The sequence below is a fragment of the Vicugna pacos genome, chromosome 14 (genome assembly GCF_048564905.1).
Source record: "Vicugna pacos chromosome 14, VicPac4, whole genome shotgun sequence".
NCBI lineage: Eukaryota > Metazoa > Chordata > Mammalia > Artiodactyla > Camelidae > Vicugna > Vicugna pacos.
The window spans coordinates 29,630,607-29,657,465 of NC_133000.1; the positions used below are offsets into that span (position 1 = coordinate 29,630,607).

General features: G+C 33.4%; 1 pseudogene; it reads right to left on the bottom strand.

The window, feature by feature from the left end:
- Positions 1-2,954: 2,954 nt before the first annotated feature.
- LOC102544643 (vasculin-like) overlaps positions 2,955-26,859 on the bottom strand; it is a 143,310-nt pseudogene continuing 119,405 nt past the window's right edge.

The window sequence follows — 26,859 nt, forward strand, 5'->3', positions numbered from 1 at the left end:
ACCAAATGAGGAATCTTTGTGCTTCAACAAGGAATCTCCTCATTAGGTAATTGTTTATTTATCTACTTATGTTATATTAGGTTTTAAATATATATTCTAAACATCTAATCAATTTACAATTGATTTGTTAGATCTTTGAGTTAGCTTTTTTTTTCTATCATGAATACTAGAGCATTTTAAACTAACATGTACTTCTTTTTCCTATTAAAAGGTTTTTCTTTAAAAATGGAAGATTTATTTTGGGTCTCTGTGGGAATGTATATACTGGGAAAAAAAAGAAATTTCTTCTAGTATCTAAAATATTATTTTAAATATGAAAAGCAGTTGGAGTTAGAATTAATTAATGATCTGGCCTTTAATTTTTAACAGTTTTTAAAATACCAATCAATGTTTTCAAGTTCTTAGAGGTTTCAATTATTTTTAAAATTAGAAACAGCTGAATATCAATCTATTGATCTTTGATATTTAAAACAAATAAATGTGAAGTATTAGAAGAGAACTTCTTTTTTCCCAGAGTTATGTGATCTTGTACTGACTTCATGATATTTAGCCATAAGTTTAAACTCAAATCTAAGTATCCTGAAGACTCAAAATATTTTAAGCTACAGATCATGAGTAAAGAGTATGGAATGCTTTTACCACCTTCCCCATTTAGACAATACTAGTTTGATAAGAAGAATTAATTCACTAAACAATTTGTTTATTAGATCTATTAGAAAGATAATTCTGATAGAGGTACAGAAAACCTTGAATATCCAAAAATATAGAAAATTTCACAGGCCCCAAAACAACAAGTTTTATAATTTATCACTGGACTAAAGTAATCTATCAGCAAACTGGAAATGTAGAACTGTTAAGACTGAGAACCAAAAAGATAATTATAATGGTAAATAAGTTACATTTATTTTAAGACTATAACATCTTACTATTTTATCAGTATGTTATCAAAAACTAATTCTGTCTTATCTTGGTATGTCAGTCCCCATCTGAGAACATATACTTTTCCACCCAAGTCTGCAAAACTAAATATTGAACTCTTTTGGAAACTATATAGAAATAAATTTCTATATAAATACATGAAGATTCATATAAATAAATAATTAGTGAAAATAAAACTCTTATTTATATACTTATAAGTTCATAATACATCCAAAACTGATGTCTTGCAGGGACTAAAGATCAGTTTCTAGTATACTTAACTCTTCTATTCAATAGGTAAAACACAGATAGAAATATTTTATAGTAAATTGTAGTCTCATATTAATAAAAAGTAATCATTCTTTTGATAGAGCCCTGATTTACATAAGATAAAAAGATAAAGTTTATCATAAAGGCTGCTATATAAAATTGTATAACAATGAAAAACTAATATCTGAATTGTATAATTTTTAAAGATTTTTTATGATTTGGAAATACTATTTATTAGCTTGAAATATTATTTTGTCTATTTCTGTCTATATATATATTTAGATAGTTATCTTTTAACTTATAGAAAAGTTGATGCCATGGACTAAGCACATGACGTTAATCAATAAGTTTCACTTCATGGTTCTTAGCGGAAGCTTGGATACTGAAAGATACCACTTTTCCTGAGTTTAGCCTGTTCACCTTCTCAAAGAGATAGGAGTTGGCATCTACCTGAATGTGGCTCAAGAATAAACAGACTGCTATGCTGCATTTCTGTTCAACAGCCTCATCACAAATGACAGGTACAACTTAGTGCAGACTTTTGTGCTTGTCAGAATAGAAATCTACAAAAACTTAGACAAATGCCATAATGAAAGCAGAGATAGATTCATAGACAGTGCTTTGGAAAAAAGTCACAATTTACTGCCTTTTGACATCTTCCTACAAATTGACCATGAAAGCTGTTTCCATGGTGATTTTGCATTAAGCCATGACCTCTTATTCTCTTAGCATTTTAGATCAATCTTTCCACTTAATATAAACTTTGAGATATGTGTTATTATGGATAATGTGATATTTAGTTTGCAGGGTTTTATTAAACTCATTTTGATAATCCAAGTTAAAGAAATGGGGCAAGAAATAGCTTAGTTGTTTTCAGTGTTAAAAAAGAAATATTAAAGAATTTGATATTTTATACTTAGTTCATTCAAAATAGCAGTGAGACCTTGAAAATGTCAAGTCACTTATCTGGAATCAGGTTTCTATTTCACTGACAGTAGGCTTTATTATATCTGTAACATCTGCAACAAATCTTCCAAATTAAAAATTATAAAGTGTTATGACATGAATAGTTTTTCTTTTTGAAACATGCTTGTTATATACGTTTGTTGACTTAAATTCTCTTGAATAACAGAAACTCACATGCTGAAATATTTGATAATAACAGTCATCAGACAAATAAACAGCAATTTGATCACATGCATTAGAATAAGAAATAGGCCATAATATCAAAGGATAAATTGATTTAAACCCCATCATCATGTGTGCCTGAGAAAGTTGAAAGATAGTCAAATGCAGAATTAATATGAAAGAATGTTTCTGAGGCCAAAGCTAAAATAATAGCACAGAAAGTAAAATAAACAAAATGGAAATAAATCAACAATTAGATAACTGAAAAATGGCATGGTTTCTGACAATGTAGATGAGAAGATGCACTCTGAATGCTGTATTAAACTTAGGATAATAGAGTCCAGAAAGTCATTTTATAAGGTTTTGAAGAATACAGATTTGCATATTATATTTGAAATTGAAGCATAGAATTGAATTGTATGAGTTCAATTTGTTCTTGTTCCCCTCTTCCATCTTTTATGATTTTGATATTTTTATTTTTATTTATTTTTATTTACAGTTTCATGTTTATTCTCTTGCAATTCACTGTAGTTCTTGCATTTCCAATAATGGTTTTCTCATGTCTATAGCTTCCTGGTACTTTTCTATTTAGAGTAAAGTAATCCTCCATTAAGGGAGCACATTTTTCATCATTTTCACTATCTTCTTGACAGTCCATCTCCTTTAACAACCTTTTCTGAGCTAGCATGGCTCTCATCTGCATGTTGCTCTTCTACTCTGTCCCTTTGCAAAACTTTCAAAAATTTACTCTTCTTATCAGTGTGCATGCATGTCAGTTTGTTTACGCAAGACTGCTGATTAAGTTTGTCAACAGATGAAGAGGAATTTGAGTGACTACACTCTTTAACTGAAATTGTTGGTGGGTTAAATTCTTGGCAGTTGATTTAAAAGTATTGAAGTCACTAACACCATACGTAGACTCGTGAGGGAAAGAAATCCCAACTTTATTTTCTTTAGTTTGGCATTTCCATTGTGTAGGTTTTGCAGGTAGAGCAACAGGTTTAGGGACTAAGCCTTTATAAACACTTGGACCAGCCCCATTCTTAACTGCCTGTGATAGGAAATTTCTTACTACTGGAAAACCAGATAGCTGTCTTTCATATTACTTTTCTTAATGACCAGCATTCTTCGAGTTCTAGATTCAGGATTCAGGACATATTCTTGAAAGAAGTAGCACTGGAAAAGCTCTACTGAAATCCATCCTAAAATTCTCATGTCTTCCACAGGAACATGGCTATTTTAAATATTGCAATGAGGAAAATAATATTTGGGAACCCAGGGTGTAAAAAGCTGAGAAAGGAACAGAGAAGTGTAATACAATGAAAGTTTCAACATATTCCTATGGAAAGTACTGGGAATTTAACAAATAACCAAGCCACAATTGACCTTTTTTTCTAATACAAACACACTTTTTAGTTCACCTAAGACCCAATAAAGAGCACATCTTCCTTTGAAAGTTCTTTTCAACTATTGCTCAAAATCCTTAGATCAACCCCCATATATCTGCAGCTAAAGATTTGTTCTGATTTGTTTCTCTCTCATATTCAGGATTTAAAGGCAGAAAATACTCAGCCTCAAACTGTTTGAGTTCTCTCTCATCTTCTTTACTCCCATTTCATTGTCAGATATGTTGTTTGCATGTAGTCCTTGGCTTTTTCCAGAATGGAAAATACTGTTATGAGAACAGGAACTTCCACCATGGTGTCTCCCTTGATGATTTATATTTTCAGTACCATTTATTCCATGTGTACACCATTGTTCTTTTTTTTTTCCTTTCCTTCCAAAGTTACCTCCATCAGGACATCCAATACCAGAATCAAAGCCATCTGAAGAGTTGTGTCATTGATTAGTCATATCATAATGATTTTCTGTCCCTGAAACATTTTCAGAATACTTTTCAAAATTCAGTGATGACTCTTGATGATGGTGGGGTAGGAAAATTAAATGAGTCTGGAGCAAAGTCATGCTGTGCTGCTTAGGTCCGGTCTCTCCAACTCAATGAAACAAGACTTCAACACCTCATGGCAAGTCCAAATTCCAACAGAGCTGAACAAGAAGGTGTTGGGATTTTCTCTGTAATCTTTGTTTTCCAGGTTTTTAAAAAAATTTTGTATCCTCTGAAATAATATCCAAGTTCTCTGAAGATACTCAGTCCATGACTATTTGACATAGAGTTATTTCAATGAGTTACCCATACTTCTGTTTTAAAGTTCTATTTCCAGAATTAGCCAAGTTCCTTGAATTTAAAAATTTAAAGTCTTCTTTATTACTTCATGTACGTGCTACTATTATACTTATCAACTCCAGTTGAAATATCCAATTTATAAGCCAAAAAGCAAAAACAAAAAGAATATTTCATGTCTGAGAAGCAGTTCTAAACATCAGCATAAACCGAGATACATAGCCATCTCAGTACTACCATGGGGCTGGGAAACTACATCATAAACTTTGATGTAAATAACACATAAAAGGGAAAAATATATATTCATTCAATGTCTTCATTTAGAAAAGTTGTCACAATTTGATGTGAAAAGGGCTGATGTCAAAAATTCCTAAAACTTTTGATAAAAATAAAAACAAACTGCCATGGAACTTCAGCAATATTTAAATAGTAATTTGAAACTGCTGAAACTACTTAGTACACCAATCAAACATATCTTACAGTTCTGGCTGAAGAACACCAACCATAAGGGAGGGGTAGGGGAACAAAAAATATTACCAGCTGAAATACTTTACCCAGTTATATAATCTATCTGAAACAAAATACTGAAGAAATGCCTGGTTTTCTTTTTAAGTAGTTTGTAGAATTGTTCATTACTATCAATTCACTTCAGAGATGATTCTTATCAAGTTTAATAAACTTCTGGGGCAAAATTATCCAAAACCTCTGTAACACCAAAATTGCCACTTGAAATATCCCAGGAACTTTTACACAAAACTTACAACATGACCTTCATATCTGAATAATTCAATCACCTTCTGCCACACCAGAGGTGCCCCTGGCCTGGAAGTGCCACTGTGCTCAGTCCCAAGAGGAGGTTTTTGATAATTTGAATAATCCCCTTTTATGGCTTTTCCCTCCTCCACAACCAGTCTTGGTCCCAAAATGGTGCTGACCTGATGGGCAATGTTCTGGGCTAAGTCCCTTGAGATCATCACCAAACACACATTTTTGATGGTTGTTGTTCTCCCATTTTCAGAGATTCCTTTCTATCTAATATGGTCAAGAACAATTACATTTATCTTGTTCTATGACAGTTCTTAAATCTCTTTGATCCTATTTGGCTTTGATTATATTTTGTTAAAAATACCTTGAATTAATAATGATAAACTTTACCTGAATCCTATTTCCCCAGTAAACAGTGATGATTAACACCCCCAACATTTAGTTTCTAAAATTTTCCTGGTAAGAAATAGCTTACTGCAAAGAACTCTATTTTCCCACATGACTTAGATGAGACTCATGGATGACCATCTTATTTACCTGTGTTTTGGCAGGGTACAGTCTCTCTGAGTTCCCATTCACTGTCTTATAAATAATTAGCTAAATAGTTTGTCTCCACTTGCTGAAATTAGCCAGACACTGTGAGAAAGAATATATGAAACAGACAATTGTAATATCACATATAAAATTACCACATATAAAATAAATCTCTGACCAACAATCTGTAGCAATGAGTCTAGGAAGACAGTCTGCCAACTGTAGTAACTAGCCTAGGAAAACAATTCATTATGTATAACTCAGATTTATGGGAAATCAGACTATCTCTCACAAAATAGTCCAGAAAGCCAAACAATATCCCCTGTTACAATTGGTCCTACACAGCCAGAACTTGATTAATAACTGAAAGTTTCCCTAATTAGAACCAAAGAGAGAAAGCCAAATATGCACCCAAAACCCATGACATGTAATGCCTCATTTCTAGTTATTCTGATTACAGCATTCCAATGCCAGTAGTCTGAAATCAGGGCCTAACTGAAGCCTTCTTTTTTTTCCACAGTAAGATTTTACAATTATCCTATCTACTCTTGTGCCTCTGTCAAATGCAAGTGATAGTGACTGAATCAGTTGCAATGGCAAGCTCTGAATAACCTTTGTTCTGTTCTTATTTGGGTGGTCTTTGTTAACTTAACAAAATAGAGATAAACTTTTCTACCTGACTCAGATTTCCCCTGTTTAAAAAAAATTCTAAACTATAAAAGCACCCCACCTATAACTTTCTATTCAAGTAATTCCTATAAAAGTCTAAAGAAGGGAAAGGGCCAAGAAGTTGGAGTAGGAGGCTCACAGCTCACCCTTTTCCATAAATGCACCAAAACTGATATCCACAGACCCACCCATCCAATCAGAACACCTGCTGAAATTTGACAGAACATTGCCTTCTTCAAAAGACAAAATATGCCACAAATCTGGTAGGAGAAAGGGAAAAATGAAGGAAGAAAAAGGAAAAGAGTGCCAGATCAGTCTCTTAGGGAGGGAGCTGCAAAGGAGGAATAGTACTTGTTTGTTGGGTCTCTCCCTCTCCAATGGAGAGATAAGCAGGATGGACAGGGAGCCTCTGAGGCTTAGATCTGTATGGAATGGGACTTGACCAATAGAACTAACATAAATGGACACAAAATGTCCACATGACTCCAGCCCTCGAAGCAAAAGAGCAGGTGTGGGACAGGACAGACTACCTGAGCTGGGCACAGGACTCAGGACAACTGTACAGAGTCAACCAAGAGGGATTGCAGTCTGCTGTACACCATTGCTGGGAGGATATACAGATCAGAACAACATGGTTCCCTCATTAAAAAAAAAAGAACCAAAGCAACATTGCTGGTGTGCCTTTAGGGAAGGGAGCCCTAGTCTTTGTCTCTGCAGACCCCCAACACCAATACTGGCATGTTCTTGGGAGATGAGAGATGGGGCTCAACCAAAGCTACCATATCCTCTGCTGCTGGGCAACCAGGTTGAGGTGGGATCAAAACCTGAATCCATACCTAAGGGCTCCACATATCCATAGGTGGGACTGAGATTTGTTAATGGCCCCAGGCAGATGGGCACATTCTGCCCTGGTGCCTCTGTGAACTTGCACCTGTAGACAAATGAACAAAGAATAGAGTTCTGCCACAGAGCAGGGGCAAAGGCTGGTGTGGCTGTTTTCTTCAAGGCTGCCTGTGGAGTACAGAGGAGAGTCAGAGTGGGGAGCTGCAACTGAGGAGGGGCATGACCCGTCTGCATACAGTGCACTACTGTAGCACTGTAGTGTGCTGTCAGAGAGGGTGCAACTTGCCTGCCTACCTGCACTGGGAGGAGCACAGATCAGGGGCATGACTAGAGCACCTCTGGAAACAACAAGCGGAGTTCACATAAAAGGGTGAAGGGAGAAACAATGACCATCACAAAACAAAAAGGAGGCACTGTTCAATAGCCAGGGCAGGCTCTGACTACCAGGTTACTGATGACAACCAAAACCAAAGGGATAACAGGAAAAAGGCACGGAAGGAAGACTTGGTAACCACCCATACTTAAGAAGAACCTCTCAACAAAATTATTAACACACAACCTTCATGGGGACACATCCATTTTTCTTTCTTTTCTTTTCTTTTTTTCACTTTTGCTGTTTACTTTTAAAAAATTTCTAAGTTTCTATTTATTACTCCCTTTAAAATTTTTAATTTAAAATATTTTTATTATGATGATTTTTTAAAATGTGTCTAAATTTCATTTCTATTCTTCTTTGTTTTGTTCTTCTGTTAAGGATTACACTGTTTTCCAGTCTTTTTTTTTCTTTTAGTTTTATTTAAATTCTCTTAATTTGATTTTTATTTCTCTTTGCTTTGTTCTTCTGTTATTGATTATTACTGGTTTTCAAGTATTTTTTCTACTTTTCAGTTTTTTTAAAATTCATCTCAACTTGATTTTTATTTCTTTCTGAAATGTTCTTCTGTTACTGATTATACTGTTTTCAAAAATCTTTTCTTCTTTTAAATTTTTTAAAATTTTACTTACTCTTCCACTTTAAATAAATAAATAAATCATTAAGGACTAGAGTAGATAACTAATACTTGAAAAGCCATATTGCCAGAGAGATATAAGTAAAATGAAGCAGAGGAACCACTTCCAATTAAAAAAACAAGTTAAATCCCCTGAAAGAACAATCAATAAAATTAAAATTTATAGTCTACTAGATCATGATTTCAAAAGGAGTGACCAAATACTGAAGAAACTAAAAGAGAATGTGTATATATAGAGAGAATACATCAAAAAAGAAACTGAAACTATGAAGAGGAGTCAATAAAAATTTTTTAAAAACTCATTTGCTGAGATGAGAGCTGAGCTAAAGGCTGCAAAAAAGTAGGCTAGATAGTGCAGATGAACAAATGAATGACTTACAGGCACGACAACAGAAATCATCCAATCAGAATAGCTGAGAGGAAAACAAATAAAAACTAATGAAAATAAAATAAGAGACCTATGGGATAATATAAAGTGTTCCAACCTATGCATAATAAGGGTCCCAGAAAGAGAAGAAAGAGGAAAGATGATTGAAAAGGTATTTGAAGAAATCATGACAGAAAATTTCCCAAACCTAAAGAAGAAATCAGATATCCAAGTACATGAAGCACAGAGGGTCCCAAATAAGAAGAATACACACAAACAAATATCAAGGCATATTATAATCAAGATGGACAGAGTGAAGGATAAAGAAATAATTTTAAAGGCAGCAAGAGAAAAACAAAGAATTGGTTACAAGGGAATCCCCATAAGGCTTTCAGCTGATTTCTCTACATAAACACTACAGGCCAGAAGGAAGTGGAAAGATATATTCAAAGCCCTGAATGAAAAAATAAAGATGCAAACTAGGATAATTTATCCAGCAAGGCTATCCTTTAGAACAGAAGGAGAGATAAAATACTTCACAGGGAAGTAAAATCTAAAAGAATTTAGCAACACTAAATCTATGCTAAAGAAATATTGAAAGATCTACTCTAAATAGAAAAGAAACAGGATGCTACAGGAAGGAGAAAACCATAATAGGAAAGGTGATATGTAAAATGAATTACAACAGAATAAACATTAAATTGTAAAACAGGATATCTAAATCATTAAAGGTGGGAAAGGGGAGAAATAAAATAGTTTATTTTCATTTTTCTTTCTTTAATTATTTGTTCTCATTAGGATGAGTTTGTGCATATATTACTATCTGTTTAAAACAGACATATTATTTGTTTAAAACAGACAGATATAGTAATGGGTTATATATAAGAAGGAGGGTAATCACCAACCAAAACTTACAATAGAATCATAAATACTGAAAAGAAACCAAGATAATACAAATAAAAATGATCAATCCACAAAAAGAAATAGAAAGAAACAAAGAGAAAATACCAAATCAACTGCAGAACTAAATTCAAAATGACAATAAACACACGTCTATGAATAATTACTGTAAATGTCAATGGACTAAATGCTCCTATCAAAAGATACAGAGTGGTAGAATGAATAATGAAACAAGAACCTACAATATGCTGCAATCAAGAGACCTACAGTAGGGAGAAGGTCAAACTTAGGTTGAGAGTGAGAGGATGGAAAAGGATATTTCATACAAATGATAATGACAAGAAAGCAGGAGCAGAAATACTGATTTCAAACAAAACAGTCTTTAAAACAAAGGACATAAAGAAAGATAAAAGGAACATTTTATAATTATTAAAGGGGCAACATAAGATGAGGTTATTACACTCATTAACATATATGCACACAATATAGGAGCATCTAAATACATAAGGAAAATACTAACAAACATAAAGGGAGAAACTGATGAGAATACAATCATTCTAGGAGACTTTAACACACTATTAACATCACCGGACTGATCTTGTAGACAGAAAACCAATAAGGTGACAAAGAAATTAAATGATACAATAGAACAATTAGACTGGTTGACATTTTCAGAATATTACAGCACTTAAAAATAGAATATATATTCTTTTCAAGTGCACATGGAACATTTTCTAGGATAGATTATGTACTTGGGCACAAAAGAAAACTCAAAAATTTTAAGAGCATAGAAATTATCTCAAGCATCTTTTTTGACAACAATACCAAAAAACTAGAAATCAACTACAGAAAAACAACGGAACAAAGGAGAAAAGAAATACAGCATGGAGATTAAATGACATGCTACTAAAAAAACCAATGGGTCAATGATGAAATCAAAGAAGAAATTTAAAAATAATTTGAGACCAATGAAAATGAAAACACATTCACACAGAATTTATGGGATGCCACAAAGGCAGTGCTAAGAGGGAAGTTTATAGTAATACAGGCCTTCTTCAAAAAAGAAGAATCTCAAATTAGCAATCTAACTTTCCATGTAAAGGAATTAGAAAAGGAAGAGAAAAAAAAAGTCAACAGAAAGAAGGAAATAATAAAGATCAATGAGAAAATAAATAAAATAGAGATAAAAATAGAAAAACACAATCAAACCAAGAGCTGTTTTTTGAAAGACTAAACAAAAATGACAAACTTCTGGCCAAGTTCATGAAGAAGAGAAAAGAGAGAGTGCAAAAAACAAAATAAGAAAGGAAAATGGAGAAATTACAACAGATACCACAGAAATACAAAAGAGCATATGAGAATACTATGAACAACAATACGGAAACAAAAATGGATAACCTAGAAAAATGGACAAGCCTCTGGAAATATACAGTCCACCAAGACAATCAAGAAGAAATTAACTACTTGAACAAACTGATTGCTAGAAATGAAATTGAATTAGCAATAAAAAAAAAAAAAAAACCTCCTTACAAACAAAAGTCCAGGACCAGATGGATTCCCTGGGGAATTCTACCAAACATACAAAGAAGAACTCTTACCAGTCCTTCTCAAACTCTTCCAGAAGATTAAAAAGGAGAAAATACTCCCAATCACATTCTATGAAGCCACCATCACCCTGATACCAGAACCAGAGAAAAACACTACCAAAAAAGAAAGTCACAGACCAATATCACTGATGAACATAGATGCAAAATCTTCACCAAAATATTAGCAAATAGAACCCAACAACACATTAAAAAGTTCATACACAAAAATCAAGTTGGGCTTATCCCCAGAACAAAAGGATGGTTCAACATATGCAAATCAATCAGTGTAATACACCATATCAAGAAAGGAAATGACAAAAACCTCCTGATTCTATCAATAGATGTAGAAAAAGCACTTGATAAAATTCAACACCCAATTTTGATAAAAACCCTCACTAAAGTGGGTATAGTGGGAACAAATCTGAACATAATAAAAGCTATTTATGAAAAATCTACAACCAGCATAGTCCTTATCAGTGAAAAATTGAAAATCTTCTAAAAAAATCTGGGAAAAGACAAGATTTTCCACTCTCATCACTTCCATTCAACATAGTCATGGAACTCCTAGGCACAACAATCAGGCAAGAAAAAGAAATAAAAGGGATTCAAATTGGAAAAGAAGAGGTAAAATTATCACTCTATGCAGAGGATATGATACTATATATAGAAAACTCTAAAAGTTTTACACAAAAACTACTAGAGCAAATGAAAGAATTCAGAAAGGTAGCAGATTACAAGATTAATGTACAAAAATCAGTTCCTTTCTTTACAGTAATGATGAATCAACAGGAAAAGAAAGTAAAGATACATTCCATTTTAAATAACACCCAAAATAATAAAATAACTAGGAATAAACCTAACCAAGGAGGTGAAAGATTTATGCATGGAGAACTACAAAACATTGATTAAGGAAATTAAAGAAGATGTAAAGAAATGGAAAAATATCCCATGCTCCCAGATTGGAATAATCAATATTGTTAAAATGGCCATACTGTCCAAGGAAAGATACAGATTTAATGCAATCCCTATCAAATTACCCACATCATATTTTACAGAACTAGAAGAAATCATAGTCATATTTATATGGAATCACAAAAGACCCAGAATTGCCAAATAAATACTTAAGAAAAAAATGAGGCTGGAGGCATAATCCTCTGAGACTTTAGACAATACTACAGAGCTACAGTAATCAAAGCAGCTTAGTATTAGTACAAAAAATAGATATATGGTTCAATGGAACACAATAGAGGGACCAAAAATGAACCCACAAACTTTTGGCCAATTAATCTTTGACAAAGGAGGCAAGAACATACAATGTAATAAAGACAGTCTTTCCAGCAAATGGTTTTGGGAAAACTGGACAGCAGCATGTCAATCAATGAAGTTAGAATGCTCCCTCACACCATACACAAAAATAAACTCAAAATGGCTTAATGACTTAAACAGAAGAGAAGATGAAATAAACCTCCTAGAAGAAAACATAGGCAACATATTGTCTCATATATATTTCAGCAATGTTCTCTTAGGGCAGTCTACCCAAGCATTAGAAATAAAAGCAAAAATAAGTGAATGGACCCTAATTAAACTTACAAACTTTTGCACAGCAAAGGAAACAATAAACAAAACTAAAAGACAACCTACAGAATGAGAGAAAATATTTGCAAAAGTTGAACCTGACAAGGGTTTGATTTCCAGAATATATAAACAGCTCATATGGCTTAAGAAGGAAAAAACAGGCAGCCCATTCCAAAAATAGCCAGAATTCCTAGACAAGCAATTCTCCAAAAAAGACATATGAATAATCAATAGGCACATGAAAAAAATGCTCAATATCACTAATTATCAGAGAAATGCAAATCAAAACTACAATGAGGTATCATCTCACAGCAGTCAGAATGGCCATCATTCAAAAGTCCACAAATGATAAATGCTGGGGAGGCTGTGGAGAAAAGGGAACCCTCCTACACTGCTGGTGAGAATGCAGTTTGGTGCAGCCACTATGGAAAACAATATGGTGATTCCTCAAAAGACTAGGAATAGACTTACCATATGACCCAGGAATCCCACTCTTGGGCATATATCCAAATTTAAAAAGACACTTGCACCCCAATATTCATAGCAGCTCTATTTATAATAGCCAAGACATGGAACAACCTAAATGTCGATTGACAGATGACTGGATAAAGAAGTTGTATATTTATACAATGGAATACTACTCAGTCATAAAAATGACAACATAATGTCATTTGCTGCAAAATTGATGTCCCTGGAGAATGTCATTCTAAGTGAAATAAGCCAGAAAGACAAGGAAAAATACCATATGATATCACTCATATGTGGAATCTAAAAAAATAAAAATTAAAAAAGAAGACAAGTGAACTTATATATAAAACAGAAACAAACTCACAGACATAAAATACAGACGTTTGGTTACCAGGAGGGAATAAGAGTGGGAAGAGATAAACTTGGATTTTGAGAATTCCAGATACTGACAGGTATATATAAAATAAATAAACAGGTTTTTACTGTATAGCACAGGGAAATATATTCAATATCTTGTAGTAGTTCATGGTGAAAAATAATACAAAAATGAATATATACATTGTATATATTCATGTATCACTGAAGAATTGTGCTGTACCCCAGAAACTGATACAACATTGTAACTGACTATAACTCAAGAAGAAAAATATGTCCAAAGCAAAACCACCATACTGATGATACCTTCTGATCTTCAGGCACCTGTGCATTTTTGGTGCCATCACTATTACAATAGCCTGAATAAAACAATTTTCTACTTTCTCATGAATGGTATATTCTCCCTGCAATGTAAATATATATTTGCATAATTAATTTTAAAATATATCACTCAAAAAATTCATACCAACTTCATGTAAATATGTAAATGCACAAAAAAGGACAAAAGAATAAAGAAAGGGATGTATGTAGGAAGGAGGAAAGGCATGGACAATAGGGAAAAAATTGAGAGAAAATGACAGGGAAGTTTTGTATTTTTTTTTTTAAATGAAGTTCCTTTGTGTCAATCAAAGAAAAGAACATAGAATTTACAAATATCAGTGATACATTCTGTGGGGATTCTGTCTTGCTTCAAGTAGAATTTTCTCTGCCATTTAAAGAATGTATGGGCAATAGCTTCTGCTTTCATTTTGTCTTTTGTGTCACAAACTAAAGTTGAATATCCCCTTCAAGAAGGTATAAATCTATGTTAAGACAAGAATTCAGAATAGATGGGTATTATTTAGTTGTCTGCTCCTTTTACTTATGTATTGCTCATTTCCCAAATGTGAAGGAGAAAACTGAGCCTATCATTGTTCACATTTACCATTGATACATTCAGTTTACCCAATAAACCATTTTTTTTAGCAACTACTGTGTGTCAGGCACTACACATTTGATCTAGAAATTCAAAGATAAATAAGGCCTAGATATTTTTGCTACTAAAGCATACATTCTTCAATTCTGGAGACAGACTTGGAAAAAAATTCAATATATATTTCATTTTATCTAATTTTAGAGTATTTTATCTGTTTGACATTAATTTTAATTTGCTATTGTTAAACCTTATTTTTATCATTAATACAAAGTTAAAATCATTACATATCTCTGTATGTACAACCACTGTTCTCACATTTCAAAAGGATCACAAAAAGGAAAACATTTTAGACTAAGGAAAAAACTCACTTATTTACACAGTTCAAGAATTTATAGATTCATCATGTTCATCATTCAAACATACTATTTTCTTTTCAAACTTGCTAACATTCTTGGACAATAATACTGGTACATAATGCTCAATTACATGATATTTCTCATGTTTGAAACACTAAAATCTGCTAAAAGTCTTGACTTTCAGAAATTTGTTCAGTTTAGATTTGATGAATTTATTATAAAGAAAAGATATTTCTCTTTTCTATTTGTCAGTTTATATTACATATTTAGCTACATTTCTTTCATAGTGATAACTCCACCCACAGTTGCCTCTTTCAATGCTGAATGATTATAATTAGCTGATAACTGAAACTCTGTTATTTGCTCTTGAATTATCCATTTCTTTTTTTTGAATTATCCATTTCTTAAGTGAGAATACATCATTTTATGCATGTTTTATAAGTGAATAATGTTCCAGTTACCAATAACAATGAAATTCATAAGTTATATGCTTGATAAATATCACCTTGATTACAAGCAACATAATCTCCTAATTTTTTGCAGCCTAGTGAGAAAATGATTATTAGATGTAGTGAAAATTTCTACCACTCACTCACTCAAAACAATGAAAATCTACATGTCCCTTAGTCAAAAGGAGAAACAGTTTTAAAAGCCATCCACAATTTGTGTGAAACTTCCAAGGATAGTTTATTGAATTGTTTTCTGTTCAACTGCTCTCAGAAAAGCACTGGCATGTACTCTCAGCCACAGTAACAACATAATGATGTTCCTTATCATTCTTGAACTATTGGTTTATGCTTCTATAAACTTCTAGTGAAAAAAAGAAAAATGAAAAACTCTAAATCTGAATAATTGGCAAATGGCAAAGGGAGATTTAATTACCTCAGATTATTAACAGAAACATGATACATCTGTTCATGACTAGGTCTGTCCAGAAATATTTATCTTTCCACGTATGATTTGTTTCTCTAATGTATGAAAATGCATTTAATTTCATCTGAAATGCTTTTTCTCCTTAATTGCACAATTTAAAGTCAAGATTTGCAAAATGTAAAATAGCCCAGGAAAATACACCTGCACATGTTTAGCTTAGTTTTCCCTCCTCAATCTTGCCTCTGCTTCACTTGTATGAAGGAGAATGAGAAACAAACTGTATTCTTGCCTTTTGTTCATGGTCCTGAAGGAAAACCTGCTGGGATTGGCTGCAGATGGTTTCATTGCAAGAGAAGAATATGCCTGTTTCTGGCTGCCTGTTTTGTATGCTTGATCAAGCCTCTGTCAATGCTTCATGTGCCTTATTAACTGTGGGACAGGAAGAAACATAGTGTTCCCAAAATGAATGCCCTTTGCTCTAGCCAAGGCCAATATTACAAAAAGAAGACAACTTAAGAATTAAAAGTACTGTTAAAAATTTTTACTACCTAAGTCAGTCTCCTTATTGACTAAACAGTGAATGAATAGCTGACAAACTGTTATCGAAGAGGAACATTCATTCACAATTGATCTGTTTACTTTGAAATGGATAATAGTGGAAGGAAAAATACACTACAATTTATCAGAACCCTGAACATAAAATATAAAAGATCCTTAGATTGTATAACATAAAACCAGAGAGAAGAATTAAATAAAGCTTCTATTTGCCTATGGCAGTTGTGCATTAGAATGTTTGCTAAGTATGATTTTATGATTTTGCCACTCTAAGAAGCCTAAAGCAGTTTTAAATTTGCTTAAGCTTTCTGAACATAATGAAAGCATTATAAAATTATTTAAATGAAGATAATCAACATTTATTGATTAAATGTATATATAATTAACAAAAACAAACAAACAAACAAAAACAAAGCATAAATACAGGACAGAAATAGACTCATGGACAGAGAATACAGACTTGTGGTTACCGGGGGAGGGGGGCGGGATAGAGGGTGGGAAGGGATAGACTGGGATTTCAAAATTGTAGAATAGATAAACAAGATTACACTGTATAGCACAGGGAAATATACACAAAATGTTATGATAAATCACAGAGAAAAAAAAACAAGGAAATATAATTTTATATTTCCAATAATATTTCAAAGTAGTTATTATCATCTCATTTTATTAGGCAAAGCTAAAAGATGTTAAGTACTTTGTTCAACATCCCTTGGGAAAAATTAGGATTGGGTAAGGAAAGACTTTTATTTTCAAGCTGAGGAAAATCCTGAGCCTTCTTTATTGAATCATAGTTTTGGCTGGGGATGGAGTTAGAAGCAATTAAAGAGTTTGGTACAGGTGATTCCTAATCAATGCATCCTTCCATTTCATGGTAAAAAATTTAATTAGGATATTTAGAACAGACAATTTGTTCAAGTAATACCAGAGAGATATAATGATTCTTAGCTTTAAGGATTGGAATATTTGTTGTTTGATGTTTTTGTTATTTTTATTGATTCTTAATGAAAATAATGTAATGATTAAAATAAAAATGAAACAGATAAGCTAAATGAAATGCAGCCTTCTACAACCCAGTCTCAATCACCAGAGGCAACTACTCTTAACTCATCTTTTTTGACTTGGTTCCCTTCATTTATTTAAGTAATATGTTTATAAATTTTATCTACTAATTCACTACATTAGATAATCCCTATTGGCTTCTTAACATAATATTTTTCATAACATATAATACCCTAAATCTGTTTTTTACCTCCTTGAAAAATTGTGATAGCTGTATTATAATCTGTTGGCTGCACAGATATTCCTGCACTATCAATTGTTTCACATGATATTGGTACGTAGGAGAATAAAGTTCATACTAATAAGAAACTTGTTCGTACTTACATTTTCCCTAGGAATGGGGAGGCAGAATAGCAGGAGTAGAAGTATGATTTCACAGAGAAAAAAACAAACACACAAGAAAAACAACACTTTGCTCTCTGCTATACAAGCAAGACATCCTTTCAGCAGTATTTTAAGAAAATCAATTTTGAGCACCTATATATCTTATATATAACATAGACCTCTCAGCTTTCACAAAGTTTAGCAGGTTGCTCTTCTTGTGCCCAAAACTCCACTTTGATCTTCGTGTGTCCTTACTATGAAAGAAATAGTTCTAATCTGTTGTCTTTGTACATTCCCTGAGGAACCCTCCAGCCTGGGTTATCTTCTAAGGTATAATAATTATTCTTGTTAGCATTCCATTTAGAAAGCTAACTGCTTTTGATTTCCTCTTATTAAATTTATTCCTTATAGCTTATTTTTAAGGTGTTCAGTCTTACAGGGTTTTTTTGGGGGGGGATGTATACATTGTGATAAGGTAGAAATTCCTGCATTTATGTGTTACATTTTTCCTGACTCTGTAAACTTGATATTATACTTATTCTTTTTTTCCTTTTGACAAACGTCATCAGCAATCTCCAATTCTCTCTTCTTCTGGTTATTTGAGTATTTACTTCCCTTACACTTTCGTTCTCAAACATTTCTACTTCTTTACTTCTCTGGCTTTGTCTATATTTTACCTTTACTTTTATAAGTTAATACCATTTTCCTTTATATGTACTGTTTAAAGTTACAAAACATTAATAGATTTGCAGTATTATGCAATTTTCCTTGGCTGAAAACCCCCAAAAAAACCATGATTATATTTCCTTCTTCCTGGTTGCAAAATCATGACCAATTTGCCACTAAAATAAGACTATTTTCTGATATAAAAGCCTAAAGTATTATCTTTCTTATTTCCTATAACTACTTTAAATCAGGACTATTTATAGCTTGTTTATTTTTTTAAACATTTTTTATTGAGTTATAGTCATTTTACAATGTTGTGTCAAATTCCAATGTAGAGCACAATTTTTCCATTATAGAAGAACATGTATATATTCATTGTCACAATTTTTTTTCACTGTGAGCTAACACGAAATCTTGTATATATTTCTCTGTGCTATACAATATAATCTTGTTTACCTATTCTGCATATACCTGTTAGTATCTACAAATTTTGAAATCCCAGTCTGTCCATTCCCACCCCACCCTTGGCAACCACAAGTTTGTATTCTGTGTTTATGAGCTGGTTTCTGTTTTGTATTTATGTTCTTTTTTCTTTTTCTTTTTCTTTCTTTCTTTTCTTTTTTTTTTTTTTAAGATTCCACATGTGAGCAATCTCGTATGTTATTTTTCTTTCTCTTTCTGGCTTATTTCACATAGAATGACATTCTCCGGGGACATCAGTGTTGCAGCAAATGGCATTATGTAGTATTCTATTGTATAAATATACAACAATTTCTTTATCCAGTCATCTGTCAATGGATATTTAGGTTGTTCCATGTCTTCGCTATTATAAATAGTGCTGCTATGAAAACTGGGGTCCAGGTGTCTTTTTGAAGTAGTGTTCCTTCTGGATATATGCCCAGAAGTGGGATTCCTGGGTCATATGGTGAGTCTACTCATAGTCTTTTGAAGAATCTGCATACTGTTTTCCACAGTGGCTGCACCAAACTGAATTCCCACCAGCAGTGTAGGAAGGTTCCCTTTTCTCCACAGACACTCCAGCATTTGTCATTTGTGGACTTTTGAAAGATGGCCATTCTGACTCATGTGAAGTGATACCTCATTGTAGTTTTGATTTGCATTTCTCTGATAATTAGTGATATGAGTATATTTTCATGAGCCTATTGATCATTTGTATGTCTATCTTAGAGAATTGCTTGTTTAGATCTTCTGCCCATTTATGGATTGAGCTGTTTGTTTTTTTCTTATATAGACATATGGGCCACTTATATATTCTGGAGATCAAGCCTTTATTGGTTTTCTCATTTGCAAAATTTTTCTCCCATTCTGAAGGTTGTCATTTTGTTTTACTTACAGTTTCCTTTGCTGTGCAGAAGCTCATAAGTTTAATTAGGTCCCATTTGTTTATTCTTGCTTTTATTTCTATTGCTTGATTAGACCACCCTAGGAGAACATTTATGAGATGTAAGTGACATAATGTTTTGCCTATGTTTTCTTTTAGGTGGTTTACTGTATCTTGACTTCTGTTTAAGTCTTTGATCCATTTTGAGTTTATTTTGGTGAATGGTGTAAGGGATGCTATCCAATTTTCCCCAATCATTTGCTGAAGAGACTGTCTTTATTCCATTCTATGTTCTTGCCTCCTTTGTCAAACATTTGTTGACCAAAACTTTGTGGGTTCATTTCTGGGTTCTCTAATCTGTTCCATTCCATATGTCTTTTTTTGTACCAATACCTTGCTGTCTTGATTATTATAGCTCTATAGTGTTGTCTGAAGTCTGAGATAGTTATTCCTCTAGCCTTTATTTTTCTTCAGTAATGCTTTGGCAATTCTAGGTCTTTTGTGGTTCCATATAAATTTTATTATAATTTGTTCAAGTTCTGTGAAATCTGTCCTAGATAATTTGATAGGGATTGCATTAAATCTGTAGATTGCCTTGGACAGTGTGATCATTTTAACAATATTGATTCTTCCAATCCAGGAGAATGAGATATCTCTCCATTTTTTTCAGTCTTCGTTAGTTTCCTTAATCAGTGTTTTAAACTTCTCCATGTATAAATCTTTCACCTCCTTTGTTAGATTTATTCCTAGGTATTTTATTTGTTTGGGTGCTATTTTAAAGGGAATTGTTTCTTTACTTCTTTTCCTGTTGATTCATTGTTAATGTAAGGAAATGCAAATGAATTTTTAATGTTAATCTTGTAACCAGCTAACTTCCGGAATTCTTTGGTTAGGTCTAGTAGTTTTTGTGTGGACTTTTTAAGAGTATCATGTCATCTGCAAATAGTGACACTTTTACCTCTTCTTTTCCAATTTGGATCCCTTTTATTTCTCTCTCTTGCCTGATTGCTGTGGCTAGGACTTCCAAGTCTATGTTGAATAGGAATGGTGATAGTGGGCAGCCTTGTCTTGTCCCAGATTTTAGTAGGAAGCTTTTGAGTTTTTCACCATTAAGTACTATGCTGGCTGTGGGTGTGTCATATACAGTTTTTTTTTTTTTTAGAGAGAGATATGTTCCCTCTATACCTACTTTGGTGAGAGTTTTTATCATAAATAGATGTTGAATTTCATCAAATGCTTTTTCTGCATCTATTGATATGATCATGTGTTTTTTGTCCTTTCTCTTGTTGATGTGATGTATTACATTGATTGATTTGCGTATGTTGAACCACCCTTGTGTCCCTGGGGTGAACACCACTTGATCATAATGTATAATCTTTTTTATGTGCTGTTGGCTTCCATTTGCTAATATTTTGGTAAAAATTTTTAAATCTATGTTCATCAGTGATATTGTCTGTATTTGTCTTTTTTGGTAGTGTCTTTGACTGGTTTTGGTATCAGGGTGATGGTGGTTTCATAGAATGAATTTGGGAATATTCCCTCATTTTTAATCTTCTGGAGGAATTTGAGAAGAACTGGTATGAGTTCTTCTTTGTATGTTTGGTAGAATTCCCCAGCGAAGCCATCTGGTCCTGGACTTTTATTTGTAAGGAGGTTTTTTATTGCTAATTTGATTTCACTTTTAGTGATTGGTTATTTCAAATGGTCAGTTTCTTCTTGATTCAGTCTTGGTGGACTCTATCTTTCCAGAAATTTGTCCATTTCCTCTAGGTGTTCCACTTTGCTTCCATATAGTTTTTCATACTGTTCTCATATGATATTCTGTATTTCTGTTATTTGTTGTAATTTCTCCATTTTCCATACTTATTTTGTTGATTTGTACTCTCTCTTTTATCTTTTCTGTGAGTTTGGCCAGAGGTTTGTCAATTTTATTTATTCTTTCAAAAAAAAATAACAATTTTTGATTTGATTTTTCTATTATTTTCTAAATCTCTATTTTATTAATTTCCTCCCTGATCTTTATTATTTTCTTAATTCTGCTGCCTTTTGGAGTTTTTGCTCTTCTTTTTCTAATTCTTTTAACTGGTGGGTTAGATTGTTTATTTGAGATTAGTCTTCCTTTTTGAGGAAAGAGTATCACTATAAAGTTCCCTTTTATCACTGTCTTTGCTGTGTCTTATAAATTTTGTGTGGTTGTGTTTTCATTTTCATTTGTCTTAAGGTTTTTTTTTAATTTCAACTTTGATTTCATCATTGACCCATTGATTTTTTTAATAGTATGTTGTTTAATCTCCATGCTTTCTTTTATTTCTCCTTTGTTTCTCTGTATTTGACTTCTAGTTTCATGGCATTGTGGTCAGTAATGATGCTTGAGATAATTTTTAGTTTCTTAAAACTGTTAAGGCTTGATGTGTGCCCAAGTACTTGATCAATCCTAGAAAATGTTCCATGTGCACTTGAAAAGAATGTATATACTATTTTGGGGGAGTGTAATCTTCTGAAAATATCCACCCTAATCTAATTTTTCTATTGTATCATTTAATTTCCATGTTCCCTTATTTATTTTCTGTCTGGAAGATCAGTCCAGTGATGTTAATGCAGTGTTAAAATCTCCAACAATGATTGCATTCCCATCAATATCCCCATTTTCTCTGTTAATTGTTTTATGTACTTCAGTGCTCCTATATTGGATGCATATATATTAATAAGTGTAACATCCTTATCTTGAATTGATCCTTTAATCGTTATAAAATGTCCTTCTTTATCTTTCTTTATGGCCTTTGTTTTAAAGTCTATTTTATCTGAAATAAGTACTGCTACACCTGCTTTACTGGCTTTTCCATTTGCATGGAATATCCTTTTCCAGCCTCTTACTCCCAATCTATATGTGTCCTTCTCCTTAAAGTGTGTTTCTTGTATGAAGCATATTGAAGGTTCTTTCTTTATTATCCAGTTTGCCACTCTATGCCTTTTCATTGGAACATTTAGTCCATTGACATTTACAGTAATTAATGTTAGATGTGTGTTTATTGCCATTTTGAACTTATTGTTGCAATTGATTTGTTATTTCCTCTTTGTTTCTTTCTTCTTCCTTTTGTGGTTTGGTAATTTTCCTTTGTATTATCATGGATTTAATTTAGTTTTTGGGACTCATTTGTAAGTTTTTGGCTTATGGTTACTCTTTTTTTATAAGTGTATTAGCACATTACTATAACTGCTTTAATAAACAGATAGTAATATAATCTCAAACCCTTCCTACAGATAACAAAAAGTTTTTGAACGAAAGAAAAAAATACTCTATATTTTCTTGCTTCCCTCTCCCACACTTAATGATTTAGATGTCTTCTTTTACAATTTTGTGTTTGTTTTATTTGTAATCCATGGTAGTTATCACTATTCCAGTTATAAGATTCTCATTTCTGTGTAGCATCCTGCTTCTTTACTATTTAGTCAACCGTCCAATATTTCTTTTAGCATGGATTAATGTTGCTAAACCATTTTAGATTTTGCTTGCCTGTGAAATTCTTTATCTCTCCTTTTCTAAAGGATAGCCTTGCTGGATATAGTATCATAGGCTGCATCTTTTTTTCATTCAGGACTTAGAATATATCTTGTCATTGCCTTCTGGCCTCTAGTGTTTGTGCAGAGAAATCACCTGAGAGCCTTATGGGGATTCCCTTGTAACTCACTCTTTGTTGTTTTCTTGCTGCCTTTTGAATCGTTTCTTTATCATTGACTCTGCCCATCTTAATTATGATGTCTTGGTGTGAGTTTGTTTGAGTTCTTCCTGTTTAGGATCCTCTGAGCTTCCTGTACTTGGATATCTGATTTCTTCTTTTGGTTTGGGAAGTTTTCAGTCATGATTTCTGCAAGTATCTTTTCAATCCCCTTTATTCTTTCTTCCCCTTCTGGAACCCTTATTATATGGAGATTGGCATGCTTTATATTATCCCATAGGTCCCTTATGTTGTTTTCATTAGTTTTTATTTGGTTTTCTCTTAGCTCTTCTGATTGTGTAGTTTCTATTCTCCTGTCTTTTGTGCCACTTATTTGTTCCCCTGAATAATCTTGTCTGCTTTATACAGCCTTTAGATCAGCTCTCATCTCAGCCAATGAGTTTACCAATTCTACTTGGTTCTTTATAGATTCAATTTCATTTGTGACATATTTTATATATCTAAATACTATCTCTTATTTCCTTAAGTATTTTGATCACTCCTTTTTTGAAATCTTGATGTAGTAGGCCATCAATGTCTATTTCATTGATTGTTCTTTCAGGGGATTTCTCTTACTCTTTTAATTGGGAGTGGTTCCTCTGCTTCTTCATCTTGCTCATATCTCTCTGGAACTGTGGCTTATGGAGTATCAGTTATCTATTGTGGTCTTAAGGATTTTTCTAATTTATCTATGTAACATCTGTGCAGCATTAAAACTTTAAAAAAGAAAGAGAAAGATAATTTTAAAAGAAGGAAAAAAGGTTTTAAAACAGTGTATAATCAATAATAGAAGAGCAATTTGAATCAGACTAGCATTCACGACAAGATGTCTTTTTCAAAACCTTTAAAAAAAGGAAAAAAGAGCAAAAATTAATATTTGAAGCCTGTGTATAATCAATAACAGGAGATCAAAGCCAAGAGAAATGTAAATGATATCAGGCGGATTTTCAAAAATAATAATAATAAAAAATATTTATAGAAAAATGTAAAAGGATTAAAACTGGAAGCATTTACAATCATTTAAAAAGTAAAACTTAAAAAGGTAGTAGAAAATTGAATAGAAAAAAAGATAAAATAAAAAGACAAATTTTAAAAAACGGAGGAAATAAAGGTTTCAAAACAGTGTATAATCAATAATAGAAGAGCAAGTTGAAGCAGAATAGGAATCGGGTTGAGACATCTTTTAAAAACCTTTAATAAGGAGAAAATAGCAAAAGAAAATTGAAACCTGTGTATAATCAATAACAGGAGATCAAAACAAAGAGAAATAAAAATGAAATGAGGTGGATTTTTTAAAAACAATATTAAAAGTATTTAAAAGAAACATTTAAAGGGCTTAAAACTGGAACTGTATGTAATTGATTAAAAAATAAAAATTAAATGGGTAATAGAAAATAGAATAGATTTTTTAAAAAGATTTTTAAAAAGGGTGGATGTTCTCATAAAGACTGTGCACCCATAATGATTTTACCAAGTCTTTCTGTCTTTGTTCTGTTTCCCGAACTCAGCTTGCTGTTTCCAGAGGCCCTCTGTTTTTGCCCTTAGTCTGTGCTTCTCCCAAAGCCTATCAGCATGCAGATTGTGCCCCTTCCCAACACTGCAGTCAGGTGCTGCTCTCCTTCATAGTGGGCGGGCGGGTAACTCCCCTTCCCAATGCCGCAGTCAGATGCTGTGCTCAAGCGAGTTAGGTGGGCAGATCACTCCCCCTCCGAGAGCCATGGTCAGGTGCTGCACTCTTGCCAGGAAGGCAGTTAGCCACCCGTCCTCTCCTGGTGTCAGTTGCTCCACTGATGTGTGCAGCTACCCACTCTGCCTCGGGTTGGCACTACATAGGCTGGCTCAGGGAAGATTGTGGAAGAACCCTGCCTCAGCTCCATGTCAAAACTCAGCTCCTTGTTTCTCTTGGAGGTGCAATTTCTCTGAAGTACCAGGACAGAAAGATCCTATCTGCCTCAGGCTGCAAACAAGTCCCCATCTAGACTTTGAGATGGCTAAGCCCTTAGGTATGGATTCAGCTTCTCACCACACACCTGCCTGGGTGCTAAGAGATGAAGGATATGGTGGCTGTGACTGAGCTCTGTCTCTCTTTGCCAAAAAACCTTCTCAGGTTTTCAGAGATGGGAGTATGGGGGTATGGCACCCTTCCCCCGAGGGCACATGAGCCATGTTGTTTTATGGAGGGACCAGGTTGTTTTGCCCTGTGTACCCACTTACCCATGGCACACAACACACTGTAGTCCCTGAGGCTGTCTCAGTGCAGCTGCTCCAGTCCTCTGCCCAGCTTGGGCAGCCTGTCCCATTCCCTGCTGCCAGCTCATGTCTCAGGCTATGTGTCACAGGGATCCTATGTGCCTGTTTAGCTTAGTTCTGTCAGTCAAGGAGTCGTCTGTACAGATGCAAGCCTCAGAGGCTCCCCCTCCATCCCACTGAACTCTCCCTTGTAGCAGAAGAGACCCAGCAAACGAGTGCTATTCCTCCTTTGCCGCTCCCTCCCTGTGAGACTGGTCCCACACTGGCTTGCCTCTTCTTCTTTCTTTTCTCCTTTTCTTCTACCAGATTTTTGGTGTTTGTCTTTTGAAGATGGCAATGATCTGTCAGAGTTGGGCAGGTGTTTTGGTTAGCTGAGTAGGTCCGTGGATTTCAGTTTCAGCATATTTGTGGGAGAAGGTGACCTATGAGTGTCATTCTACTCCACCATCTTGGCCCCTTTCCTTTTAAGGTTTTTAAAATACATCTAAACTGATTTTTTTTCCTTCAACTTGTTCTCCTGTTACTGATTATATGCTGTTTTCTAAACTTTTTTCTCTTCTATAAAATTCTCTGTTTTTTTAAAGTTATATCTCCACATATGTTTTCAATAGATAAAAAAATTAACTCTTTAAGGATCACAATGGATGCTTGATACTGTACAAGCCACAATGCAAGAGATATGAGTAAAATGAAGGAGCAGATGAAAAAAATCCATTTAAAATAAGAGAAATCCCCTGAAAGAACAATCAACGAAATAGACATTGATACCCTACTAGATGTAGATTTTTAAAAAGGAGTGAAAAAAGTACTGAAGGAACTAAAACAGATTGCCTTTAGAGATACAAAATATGTCAAAAATGAAATTGAAGTTATAAAGAGGAGCCAAGTAAAATTGGAAAACACATTTGCTGAGATTAGCTGATCTAAAGGCTGTACAATACAGACAAAGATAAGGCAGAGGAACAAATATCTGACCTAGAAAACAGGACAACAGAAACCACACAATCAGAACATCTGAGAGAAAAACAAATAAAAACTAATGAAAACAAAATAAGGGACCTATGGGATAATATAAAGCATGCCAATCTATGCAAAACAGTGGTTCCAGAAGAGGAAGAAAGAACAAAGGGGATTGAAAAGTTATTTGAAGAAATTATGACTGTAAATTTCCCAAATCAAAAAAGGAATCAGATATCCAAGTACAGAAAG